This window comes from Lactuca virosa, chromosome 4 (assembly GCF_052849685.1).
Source record: "Lactuca virosa cultivar CGN04683 chromosome 4, Lactuca_virosa_CGN04683_v6, whole genome shotgun sequence".
Classification (NCBI taxonomy): Eukaryota; Viridiplantae; Streptophyta; class Magnoliopsida; order Asterales; family Asteraceae; genus Lactuca; species Lactuca virosa.
Window position 1 is genome coordinate 423110105 of NC_136429.1, and position 14220 is coordinate 423124324.

At 39.8% G+C, this 14220-nt stretch overlaps 1 long non-coding RNA gene across 1 annotated transcript; it reads left to right on the forward strand.

The window, feature by feature from the left end:
- The first annotated feature begins 11283 nt into the window (after nucleotides 1-11283).
- LOC145169117 (uncharacterized) lies at nucleotides 11284-13490 on the forward strand. Its single transcript, XR_013742317.1, has 3 exons — nucleotides 11284-11588; nucleotides 12221-12301; nucleotides 13311-13490. It is a non-coding gene; the product is annotated as an uncharacterized LOC145169117 (long non-coding RNA).
- Nucleotides 13491-14220: the final 730 nt, after the last annotated feature.

Sequence of the window (14220 nt, forward strand, 5' to 3'; positions counted from 1 at the left end):
AAAGCGAACGTGGTTGTGGACGCTCTGAGCCGCAAGTTAGCTGGAACTTCTACTCCAGCGACATGTATGAGGATATCAGTACATTCTCCATTGGTGAGTTTGATCAGGGAAGCTCAGGCTGAGGGTATGCGACATGAGAATTGGAAGGTTGAGAGGATTAGGGGTGAGAACACCCAGTTTGTGCAGGATAGTCTGGGATTGTTGACCCGTTACGGTCGGTTCTGGGTTCTGATGTTTGGTGGGGTCAGACAGATTGTTCTGGAGGAGGCTAATAAGTATCGCTTCTCTATTCACTCGAGGGCCACCAAGATGTACCGGGATTTACGATTGAGCTAATCGTGGTCGTGCATGAAGCGAGAAATCGCTTGGTACGTGGAGAGGTGCTTGACCTGCAGGATGGTCAAGGCCGAGCACCAGAGGCCGCATGGCAAGCTACAGCCTCTAGAGATTCCCATGTGGAAATGAGAGTAGATCGCGATGGACTTCATCACCAACTTGCCGAGAACGGCAAAGGTGTTCGACGCTATATGGGTCATCGTGGATCGATTGACCAATAATGCCCATTTTCTGCCCATTCGGGAGATCTCATCGGCTGAGAAGCTGGCCGATGTGTATATATGCGAGATTGTCGCTCGCCATGGGGTTCCGGTCTCTATCGTTTTAGACCGTAATGTTCGGTTCACCTCCCGTTTCTGGCAGAAGTTCCACGAGGAACTGGACACACGACTGCATTTCAGTACATCCTACCATCCGCAGACAGACGGCCAGAGTGAGCGGACCATACAGACTCTCGAGGATATGCTGAGAGCCTGCGATATTGACTTCGGTGGGAGCTAGGACTCCTACCTACCCCTTGCAGAGTTCTCCTACATAGGGGTGTTCGTTTGGATGGATCGGTTTGATCCGATCCAATCAAGTGAATCCAAATTGATTTCGGTTTTCAAAACATGGATCCGAATAGTCCAAACTAAATTCAAATCCGATCTGATCCGATCCGATCCGATTACAATTTGGTTGGATCAGTTTTTATAATTCGGTTTTCATAAACCAAAACATTTTAAAACGACATATAATTATAATATTATCCAACTTTACACAAGAAACGAAAACAAATTATTTAGTTGTGATTTGAAATTTATAAACAACTTCTAAGAAGATATATTATAGTTAAATATTTTACAGATTATTAACTTTTGAGAGAAAATGCATATTAATGTTTTTTAATCGGGTGAAATGTTTTGAACCTTACAAAATTAATAAATAACTATAGATGTATATTATAAATAAATAAATAATAAATATTTGTTCGGTTTTTTTGGACTATTCGGTTCTTATTTTATAAACCAAAACCAATCAAAAATCCAAAATAATAATTCGGTTTTGTTGAAAACCAATCCAAAAATCCAAATATCCGAACCAAATAGTCCAATCCAAATTGTCCAATTGGACAATTCGGTTTTATCCAAATAATGAACAGCCCTACTCCTACAACAGCAACTTTCATTACAGTATTGGTGCTCCACCATATGAGTTGTTGTATGGACGAAGATGTCGCACCCCTGTCTGTTGGGGGGATGTTGGTCACAGGGTGATGAGTCGGATCGAGGTAGTCCTGCAGACTACTGAGATGATTCAGCATATCAGATAGCGGTTGCAGACCGCACAAAGTCGGCAGAAGAGTTACGCCGACCGTCGTCGATCTGAGTTGGAGTTTCAGGTCGGTGACATGGTGCTCATGAAGGTCTCACCCTGGAAGGGTGTGATTCGCTTTAGTAAGAGGGGAAATTGGGTCCCCGATACATTGGGCCATTCAGGATCATTGCCAGGGTTGGCAAAGTGGCGTATAGACTAGATCTCTCGGAGGAGCTTAGTCAGATACATAGCACATTCCATGTGTCACAGTTACAGAAGTTCATATTGAACGAGGAGGAAGTGGTGTCATTGGATGATATACAGGTCGACAAGCGCCTGAATTATGTGGAGAGGCCAGTGGCCATTTTGGAGAGGAAAGTAAAGGTTCTACAAAACAAGGAAGTACCTTTGGTAAAGGTACAATGGGAGCATCGGAGACGATCTGAGTGGACTTGGGAGCCGGAGGCAGAGATGGGGAGCATTATCTAGAGTTATTTACCGTAGCAGACTTCGAGGACGAAGTCTAGTTTAAGTGGGGGAGAACTGTAACACCCCGACTCCCAGGTATAAAAAATTTAAAGCTTATATTCATATTCTTAGACCTACTCAACGAGTTGGATGCCCCAAATTTTCAAGGTTTTACACTGTATTTAAAGGGCCATTAGCCTCCCTCTGCCTCCCTTACCGTCCCCCTTGAGCTCAGAAAACCCTAATCTCGCCTACTCTCCAATTTCGTGTGTTAAGAAGATTGGAAGGTGGAATTTGTGAAGAGAGCTTGAAGTCTCAGGAGAATGGAGCAAGGAAAAGCTTGTGGATCTGGTTTCTACTTCATCTTACCATCATCTTGAAGGTAACAAGTCATTACCTTGACTTATCTCTAGCTAGATCTCTTCATGCAAAGGTTTAGGGCTATTTCTAGTTTGTTATGGAGTTATCTTTGGTTTTGGGCGTGATCTGAAGTTGTAACTTCAGATTTGGAGTCCTCTAGCCCCTTATAGTCATAAAGTTCTAGTCTTTAGCAAGTTATGGACTTTCCCTTACCTAAAATTTCTTCTTTAGCTTGGTTTTGGCCTTTAAGACCTTGCATGCACATAAAGATTGCAACTTTACGTGGTAACTATGCCCTAGGAGGATAGATCTACAAATTGGAGCTTTGGTGTCACACCCCCAAACCTGAACGGTGGAAACATTTGGGGGCGGAGGACGTCATGTACAGTATCACAACAATTGAATAGTAAAGAAAGTACACACCACCATAATATATATTTGAAAAGTTTACATGATTGTTGTATTACATGTTTCAAAAGTCAAATACAATATGATGCTCCAAAAGATGTTACTAACGCCAGAGCATTAGTCCACAAAAGTAGTTGCTAACTTGGTGTTTAGCGATTCCCTGATAATACAAGTTATTTCAAAGAAAAAGTGTCAACAATTAAGTTGGTGAGTTCATAAGTAGATATTTGTGTAAATGTATGTCATTCGAAAGTTTACGTTTGTTTTCCAGAAAATCTGATATTTTCTTATAAAAAGAGTTATGAATCATTGTTTGTATGAAAGGAGTGTATCGAACCAGGAAAAACCTATATTTTTCTAAAAGTGAGGAGCAATCTCAAATGCCCAAGACTGTAACTTGTAAGTAAATATGTCATACTTAAAATAATGATGTATAGTTTTATTAGTAAACAAAACTATAATAAGTTTGTATTTTCACGTAAAGATAACTGTAATATTACTTTTCTCGCAAAAACAAAATACCATAATAATTGTCTATCCTGTGAGTTTTCATAACCGTACTATGATGGATTTGCCTGTAGCGACGTTCTTCAGGCGTCGAAGCGTTATGATATTTGTCACCCCGTGGACTGTAGCCAACAGTCAGGGCGCGGAATCATCGGTCTCGTATAGATCTATACACAATTATCATGTTCTCCGGCCGAAGACCCTGGTTATAAAAACAGGGCTTTATTGTATACCTTGATAGGTACGATAAAGACGAATGACTCACATATTCTCAGTTAAGCCATGTATTTTGAAATGTATATGTTTATGTCCAAAATGATTACCCTTTCTACAGTATTGATAAAGGCATAATAACGATATGTATTTTCTTTGTATAAACATAATGTTATAGTAGAAAAGGTTTCCCTTGGTATGATGTAGTATGCAAACATATAAATAAAACATATTTCTATTTATAAAACATATTGTATCCCATGAGGGTAAAGTTGTGATGTGTGATGTATTGCATGTTAATAACTTCATATGATAGTTATAACAATAGTATACAAAGTATAGCAAAAGATTGATGTTTTCACACAAGTTTAACCGCGTGTTTACTTGTATTCCCCCCCCCCCTCCCCCTTAAAAGTGTTTAAAAGAATTTAAAAGTATTTGAAAGTGTAGTGATAGGGGTATGAACTCACTTGGTAGAAGTGACGATTTGATGAAAACGATACCTTGCTCGGGCAGCACTTCGACCGGAAAGAAGTCGATTTCTCGGAAATCTCGGGGATTCGAACTTCCGTAAGAGCTTAGATATGAAGCCGGGATGTCGAGATAGTCTCAAGAGGGTAGAAGTATGAAATTTGGGAGAGAAAGTAGAGAATTAGCAACCAAAACCCGGAGCCTTCGCATCCTTTTTATAGGGCTGGAAGAGGCCTCGAACGCGGGGCGTTCCTGCGAGATACGCGGGGCGTTCCCTCCTACGCAGCGCGTTCCGGAGCCTAGTGCGTCACTGCTTACGAACCTCGGATTGGATGGCGATGGGACTCGGTTCTGATCTACGAACGTGGGGCGTTCCTTAGGGAACGCAGGGCGTTCCCTTCGGACCAGCCTCGAGATGTGTGCCGAGTTCTTTGAAATTCCGTAACTTTGCGTACGAGCTCCGTTTTCTACGTTCTTTATATGCACGCGAAGGTGAGAATATACTCTACAACTCTCGTTTAGACTTCGTTGGCTAATTTTGAATTTATTTTTAATATTATATTTTTAACAGGCCGGGACTGGAAAAGTCCGTTAAAAATCCATAACTTCTTCATCCGATGTCCGTTTTCGTCTGTCTTTTTACCGCTGTACTACTATTGTCGAGATCTTCGATTCTCGTTTAGGTTGCGTTGGCTAAAAGTCGCTCGATCTCTATTTCGAGTTTTTAGCTGTTTACTGCTATATCCGAAACTTAGGAAAATCATAACTTCCTCATACGAAGTCAGATTTGGACGTTCTTTTTATGTACGTTTACGGTTTAATGATATCTACGACTTTCATTTAGATACCTAAGGCTAAAAAGTATTTTATTGAAATTTCGTGTTTTACGCATAACAGTGTTTTGCCGGTTTTGTTGCAAATTTTCGATTGGTCATAACTTCTTCGTTATAACTCGGATTTTAGTGTTCTTTATATTTCCGAAAACCTTGCCACAATATCTACTACTTCATTCAACCCAAATAAGATTTTAGAAAAGTTAAATTTTGACCTAAATTTGACTAGTGTTACATCATCCCCCCGTTAGAGAGAATTTCGTCCCGAAATTTGTATTTTGACTGGGATATCAATGGTTGAGGAAATGTGGGTGTAGTTCTGTTCCATTTGATCTTCTTGTTCTCTAGTGAATCCAAATCCTAGCATGGGTGTTTTCAGCGGACCTTCATTATCATGTCTGTTGTTTTTGATCGGTATAGGTCGTGTGGATTTGGGTTTATTTGTCTATGTTCATCTAAATGTTAACATTGATCACTCGTAATACAGGTCAGCTTTGTCTTGAATTTCATGGCTGAATTCATACCTGGTCCGTCTATCATCGCCTTGTGTATACAAGTCGCATACACACTTTGTAGTGATAGGTTAACCGTATTCATTCCTAGCCTCTGCGTTTGAACTTGACTCACTGTACGCGTGCTTATTCCTAAGTGGTCTGTCGGGAATACTTCGGTTAGGTTGTAAAAGAGATAGTACTCCTCAAATGAGTACTTCGAAATTTTGAAACAAGAGACGAATTGGAAGTTTGTATCGAGTTTGTCGTTATAAATTGGAAGGGTTTCATTAGTTGGCGGTTAGCGCGAAGAGTCTATCTGTAGCACATGGAGCTGGTATAGTGAGGACCAAGCCAATCCATGTCGAATGACGATGTCGGAACTTCCCACCGTAGCAAGTGTTAAGTTGATTAGGAAAAAGTGTTCGTTAGCGCGATGATGGATTCTATGTGTATGTTTTCAGTGCTTTTAGTTTATCCTTGCTATTACTACTGCGAACCTTGTACTTTGTTTAGCGATTACTAGCGGATGGGTGTTTCGATAATTGAAAATGATGAAAATATATAATCCCTACAGTAAAAAGTTAAGCTTCGTATAACCTACCGTTATTCACAGGGGTTCCGGAATAGTCTCTCCTGCGGTGATCATCAGTATTCTTCCATCTTCGCCAGAGTTTCTTGTTATTGGGCAATCCCTCTGGAAGTGTCCAGTTTCACCACATTTATAACAGCCAGGGATCTGAGAGGTTGTTTGTGCCGGTGCTCTACGGAAACGAGTAGTGTGTCATTTCCTACTGCAGTTCCTGCAACACATCTTTCGACAAGCTCCCTTCTGATGAAAGTTACATTTATTACATTTCGTAAGGTTTCCAGCACACCGACTAGTAGGTGCTGGCGTGGTAGGTGTTGTGGCAGTATGAACAGCAACTTTCTGTTGTCCTTTCGAGTTCTCTTGTGTTGGTTGTCTCTCTTTCTTACTCCACGGCCTTCGCTTATAGTCGTCCCTTTTTGTTAGCTCAGGAGTGGGGGTAAGGATCGTTGCATCTAGTTGTCTTTTGGTAGAACCTTGATTCGAACTGCCCCCTTTTTCATTCCAGAACTTTCGTTTCGTGTTACTAGGTTTGTGGTTTGGAGTATCCTTGCAAGTAGACACTCATTGGTTTCCTTGGTTGTCACAAAATTTTGAGTTGTCGACATCGTTCCCATTTTTACTATCGTTACTTGCGTTGAGATGTGCCATGATGACTGTCACGGCGGCTGTGACCGCAGCTTGAAAAGTAGCTGAGTCTATAAGCAGGACTGGTGTTTCGTTGGTTGGTCAGTTATTTCCATGTGAGGACATGATTATGTTACATGATGTAAAACGAGTTGGTTAGGTAACTATGATTGTTGTTAGTTGGATTCTATAAGTATAATTTCCCCATCCTGTTATTCGGTTCCTAATGTTTCGACTTACATCCTTATAATGTATTAATGAATGAGGGTTGAAATAGGTATCGTATTTAAGTTAAGTTTTAGCAAATTAGGGTATAGATGTTGAAATCTTAGGTCGATCTAGTTTCATGGGTTTTGGAAGAGGGTATCTCTCTTACTATTTCTAGTTATGAAGAAGGATGTGATATACCTATCTCATAGCATGAGTAATATAATTACCAACTCACTAGGTAATATTAATTATTAATTATTCGCTTGACGCATCAGGTTCTCTACCACCTCGCATGCTTCATGAGTGGTTTCCTCTCTTCTCTGTCCTATTTTTGGTGGTAATGATTTGTTATCTCTTGGTATCTATATAGGGTGTCCTTGATTTTTCTCAGGCATGTTGAATCTCTGTCATTGTTTTGATTGCCCTAGTTGAAGTTGTAGAGATTTGTTACCCTATGGTAACTGTCTCTTTCTCTAAAGGGTGTAGGTGATAGAAAAGTTGAATTTATCGAAGAATTGGGTCAGTTTGATTAGCGAGACGGCATCTTCCAGCTATAGGGTTAAAGATGAAATGGTATTAAGACTTCGACAAAGTTTCCAAGTTCAATAACATTGAACTTCCATAGATTAGGTCAACAAGGATAGTGTAATGAGTTGCTAAAACAGTTTATGACACGAACTGTTTACATAGCCCAAAGCATGGATTGCTAATGATGATCTTTAAAGGAAACAAGAGGTCTGTTATAATAGTTTGTATAGAAGTTACATAGAATTCAGAAAATTTGACCTTGGAGTAGGTCTACAATATATCACACAGGGAAAACTTGACAGCATAGAAATCTAGTGAAACAGTAATTGCTAGACGGGGATATTTACATGAAAAGAGTACTACTTGGAGTACGTACGAAGGTTATTCCACAAACCAAAAGAAGGAGCGAGTAGAGTATCCTCTACTTGCGACGGGAACTGTTCTGTTGAGCCTTTGGTTCTGCCAACTGACGCTCCATCTCGAGCACACACATTTCATACCTTGCCTGGCGTGCTCTAAGTTCCCTGACTTCAGTTTGAGTTGCAGTTCGCTCTCTCTGCCAAGCTTCATTTTGATTTACGGTTCTTCCATGAGCTAATCCTAACTGTCGGATGCGAACTGTATTGACCGCGGCGTTCGCATCATTCTCCTCGGTTCGTTGGATAGTTGCCCTTCCTTGCTCATCATTGCGACCAATTCGGCGAACCATTATAGGAAGGACTCTGTCTGCTGAGCCTCCCTCGCTCAGATTGTAGAAGCTCCGGTCTCCATTGAACGGAGGGGGTTGACCCTGTTCGCGACTCCACCTATTCAGGTTCACTGCCCACAGAGGTGTCGAGCCTTGAAATCTCGGTTAGTGCGGTGACGTGTCGGAGATTTATCAAGAACTTCTTATAGTTTTGTCTTTCTGGGTTAGTGCGGTGAGGTGTAGGAGATTTATCGAGAACTTCTCCAAAATAGCCAAGCCTCTCACCGTACTAACCCAGAAAGACAAAAAGTTCGACTAGGGAGACAGTCAAGAGTCTGCCTTCCAAAAATTAAAGCAATTGTTATGCAGTGCACCGATTTTGTCTCTTCCCGAGGGAACAGAAGACTTTGTAGTATACTGTGATGCCTCACGTCAAGGGTTAGGGTGCGTACTGATGCAGAGGAATAAGGTTATTGCAAATGCATCCCGACAACTGAAGGCAAACGAGACGAACTACACAACCCATGATCTAGAGTTGGGAGCTGTAGTGTTTGCTTTGAAGATATGGAGGCACTACCTTTATGGAACCAAGTGTGTCGTTTTCACCGATCACAAGAGCCTCCAATACATCTTTGATCAAAAAGAGCTCAATATGAGACAACGAAGATGGGTCGAGTTACTAAATGATTATGAATGCGAAATTCGTTATCATCCCGGTAAAGCAAATGTCGTGGCAGATGCTTTAAGCAGGAAAGAAAGAGTGAAACATCTTCGTGTAAAGGCTCTAACTCTAACCTTCCATTCAAACCTCACTACCCAAATTCGTGATACTCAAGTAGAAGCACTCAAACCTGAGAATGTCGTGGAAGAAAACCTACGGGGTATGGACAAATAGTTCGACCTCAGGGAAGACGGAACGCGATACTTCATGAACCGAATCTGGGCTCCATGGTTTGGAGAAGTCAGGAGTTAGGTTCTAGACGAAGCCCACAAATCAAGATACTCAATCCATCCAGGATGAGATAAGATGTATCTCGATCTCAAGAAGCATTATTGGTGGCTCAATATGAAGGCAGAAATTGCCACCTATGTCGGTAAGTGTTTGACCTGCTCCAAGGTCAAGGCGGAGTACCAGAAGTCGTCTGGCCTGCTACAACAACCATAAATTCCAGAATGGAAGTGAGAACAAATAACAATGGACTTTAGAACAAAGTTTCCCAAGACATCAAGCGGTTACGATACCATATGGGTAGTGGTTGACCGTTTGACCAAGTCCACTTACTTCTTAGCCATCAAGGAAACTGATAAGATGGAAAAACTCACCAGAACTTATCTCAAGGAGATAGTCAGACTACACGGTGTGCCAATATCTATCATCTCGGGCCGAGATAGTAGATTCACTTCCAGATTTTGGCAATCACTGCAAAGGTCCCTAGGCACAAAACTCGACATGAGTACATCATATCATCCTCAAACGGATGGCCAGAGCGAAAGGACAATACAAACTCTGGAAGATATGCTCCGCGCTTGTGTGATAGACTTTGGTAACGCATGGGATACTCACTTGCCATTAGTTGAGTTCTCTTTCAACAACAGCTATCACACTAATATAAAGGCCGCTCCATTCGAGGCCTTGTGTGGGTGCAAATGACGTTCACCGTTATGTTGGGCAGAAGTGGGAGACACCCAACTAGCTGGAAAGAATGTTGGGGATACACTTTTCACTGGACCTGAAATAATTCAGGAAACAACGGAAAAGATCGTTCAGATAAAAGTGCGGTTAAAGGCTGCACGCAGCCGACAGAAGAGTTACGCTGACAATAGGCGTAAACCGTCGGAATTCAAAGTAGGAGACCGTGTCCTACTAAAAGTTGCTCCGTGGAAGGGTGTTATCAGGTTTAGGAAAAAAGGAAAGCTAAACCCCCGTTACATCGGACCCTTCGAGATCCTGGCAAGGGTTGGTCCGGTAGCTTACAAGCTCAAACTACCCCAAGAGCTTAACAGAGTTCACGATACCTTCCACGTGTGTAGCCTTAAAAAGTGCCTAGCCGATGAAAACCTAGTCGTACCACTCGATGAAATTCAGGTCAACACAAAGCTTCATTTCGTGGAGGAACCAGTGGAGATTATGGATTGGGAGATCAAAAGACTCACGCAAAATCGCATACCTATAGTAAAAGTCCGATGAAACTCTCGTAGAGGGCCGGAGTTTACTTGGGAACGCGAGGACCAAATGAAGCAAAAGTACCCACACTTATTCAACGATGCCCCCTTCACTAGTGAAACAACTAACTACTAGTATAAAGTAGCCAAGAATGTAATAATTTCGGGACGAAATTCCCTTAACGGGGAGGTAATGTGACATCCCGGAATTTAGGGCATAGAGTTCAAACGACTAAATTACGGCAAATTTATTTGTAATTTAACTCATTCAGTTTTAAGTGCATCTAACAAAATATAAATGAGTTAAGTTCAGTTATTATATAATATCTGATGATATTTTTATGCCCAAATGTGTAAACTGGTAACCAAATCAAACCGCTCAACTGCAGCGCTGATTAATGTGTCTGAAAACTGAAATTTAGCAATAATCAGTTTTGAGCAAAACAAACATTAAAATATGATGATACATGTTCCCTTGTTTTTCGAAAATATAAAGATCGTTAAAAACGGAGTTCGTATGCAAAAGATACGACCGTTTTAAGAAAACAGATAGTAAAACACTGTTTTTCTTTAATCGCATAAAACCGAATCGAACCGTTGAAGCACTTATGCTTTGCCGACGGGGTTTCCGAGAGCGTTTTTGGACTCAGGATATAGTATATTATTTAATTTCACACTCGAAATAATTTTTACGAAAATATTTATGAAAGTCGCGAAATCGGACACCGCCAGCCGTTAAGACGCAAAACTTCAAACGCAATTTCCCGGAGATCCGTAACTCCAAAAATTAATCCGTTTGATGTTCTGGAATCTTTGAATTATACTCTATCTAACGGGGCTTTCGAAAAATAAAATCGACGCACGAATCCCAAAGCACCCGATTTTTGTAGGTTTTAAACATGTAATGGAGGTTTAGCCCCATTTGGGGGCCACCCTTACCCCAAGAGACAAAAAAAAGAAATCTGATCTCTTTTCTCTTCACTTCACCCCACGTGTCATATCTTTTATTTCTTGCACATATCAGGTTGAGGTATTTGTGTGTATGGATTTTTACTATAAAAGGAATGCATGGGTGCCTTCATTCGACACAAATCATCAACTTCTTCCCTCTTCTCTCTATCACTCTCTTCCTCTCCACTCACCATTTATGTCCAGAAAAGCTGGAAGAACCCCCCCACTGCCACCTTCAAACACCCACTGCCACCACCCAAAAACTTCATCCCTAAGCTTAGTTTGCTATTTGCTTCGATCCCAGGAAGCTTCTCCATACCCCCTGCATCGAAATCCAACAGAAAGGAGGAAGAACGGAGGCAGCAGTATCGGAACCACCACCCCCGTCAGCCTCCTGTTGCAGCGATAACCACCGATCGCCACCACTTCTGGCCTCCATTTCGTCACTAGTAAGCCATCTCCACCCCCCTTGATTTCGTTTTAAGCTTCCATGTATCAACAACCATCAAAAAAAAAATAATAATCAACCGCTGCAAGATTTTTATTTTTACTTTTTTTTCTTTCGTTTGCGTATCACGTCGGGGAAGAAGAACAGGAGGCATATGCCTCCTGTTATAAACTTGTATACTGTTCAAACATCATTGCAAATTAAATATATATAGTCCCCATACTTTTAAATTGCCCGAATTTAGTCCCTTCTTTAAGAAAGTTATTTCAAATGTAAGATTTAAACAATAAAAGTTTGATAAGAATGTTTAAAACTTACCTTAAACTGGAAAAATACTTTCAAAATAAATCCAATTTTAATACAAAACTAAATAAACAATTTTATAAATATTATTTATTAAATAAAATTTAGTATAAACAAATTTCCTTTTGAAGTTAGCCCAATTTAAATTTTTCTTGGTTTATTTAAAGTATTTCGGGAAAATAATAAATTAAATTTTTAATTTTTAAAATAAAATTTATTTAAATGGATTATTTAAATAAATTTTGAGATAATTAGAAAATTTATAAATCATTACACATAGTCCAACTACACAATGTCAACCAAATATTAATTTATAACAACTATTTCTAGGAAATCGGATTAATCCCGGAAATCACGACCTCTCGGCAATACATTCCGGTCTTCAAAATTACTCGTTAACCACTCGATAAGGTGAGAGTTACGGCCCCTCTTTTATATTTATTCATTTTTGGGGGAGAATACATGTGCTAAATAGTATTTATTATATAAATACATAAGTCTTATATGATATGCATGCTACACGTTTATAGTTATAAAGACTTCCATACGCGAATACTTTCGTGCATAAGGCTTTACATACATATACAAATATAAAAGTAGTTCATAGTTTCAAAGACTACACCCATGAATACTTTTATACAAAAGACTTTACACACTTATACAAGATCTTTATGTTGAAATACATATCTCTATAAAAGCGAGTAATTTATACTTTTATAAATACGTCAACCATACTCGGCTTTTCCAAATGCTATACTACGAAATTCATTATGACTGGTACTTAACTATAATTAAGTTAGGGCTGAGAGTTATTCACAAACTTTTCGTTAATGGTTTTTGAGTGAGACACTACTATTCATTAGCTGAGTTTAATCACTTAGCCTGCCCCACACTGCTATAATCGTTAATCTTCAGAGCGAGGTACATATATATAGATCTATATGGGGTCGACAACCCCACATGTGGTTGCTAGCTACAACCATCGGCTGATCAATCGTAGCAGGTGATATGTGTCTACGATCGTTACTACGACGTCCAATGAAGCGTCGTAGGGAGGGGTACTTTTCGTCCATAGCTCGATTATAGAACTCACTAAAAACATTAACACGAATCTCTCTCACTTTTTCATTACAACCATAGGTTTGGTTGCTTTCAGAACTATTTTTAAGTATAGTGGTTACTTATACAATGGATATATTTAAACTTTCATGAAGTTATTTCAAACACTTTTTATTTAAAAGCATAGATTTATTTATAAAAATACTTTTTGGCTTTTAAAGACTCATCACAAGCATTGTTTAAACTATTGTTACACAAGAAAAATACTTTTGGACTTTTGAAAGTATTATTACTGCGGCTAGCAGAAAACATGTGACTCTCACCAACCTCGTGTTGACTTTCAAAATACATGTATTCTCAGGAAATCAGTGAAACTTCGGGCACACTCTGACGATGGAAAACATGGCTCGCAAGTACTTTAATGTTCTACTTTTGAACTGTTATGCCTAACTGTTAAGGCAAACTCGTATTATTATTTTATTACTATCTGTAAGAACCTTGTATGAAAACATAAATATGTAATGAAATGTTGTTTTGTTTATTGTTGTACTTGTGCTGTATATTCAATTTATCTGTGATCCATGAACTTAGTCACACATCCCGGCATGTTCCGCCACCTCGGCCGGGGGTGTGACAGATTGATATCATAGCTAAATTGGCTATAGAGAACTCGTATCCTCGAAAGAGGAATACGACTATAGCAACTAGCTTCTAATAAAAGTATTATTAATAATAAAACTACTTCTCGACTACTTACGGTACGGTAGTTGGGAAGTACAAAACAAAGATTAATAATAATACAAACCCCACCAACCTTAATATATAAGAGTTTATATATATATACTCTGACCCGCGATGAGAACACTTAATAAAAATTCTAAACATCCCTGCAACTAAAACTACCAACTCAACCCTTTAGGTCAAACGCCTCAATTAAAGGTTAGTACCGTACATAAGCCTTAACACAAATAAACCTGGAATGCGCGCCTATGTTATTTATGGTCAGGCCGGTGCACAACCAACCTTGAGCAAGGAGTTTGACAGACTACAACGGTTGAGCGATTTAGAGATTGAAGAATGTTCTCCAGATTCGCTGCAGCAACCTAGTACCTTAGAATCCATATATACATTTTAAAACACTAATAAATTTCAAAATCATTAGCAATTAAGATCCCCTTCTATCATTCGGAAATCTAGAGGATTTCTAAACCAATCACCTTTCCCCCTGTCATTGGAAAATCGGTAGGATTTCAGGATTCGGTCTCACCCTA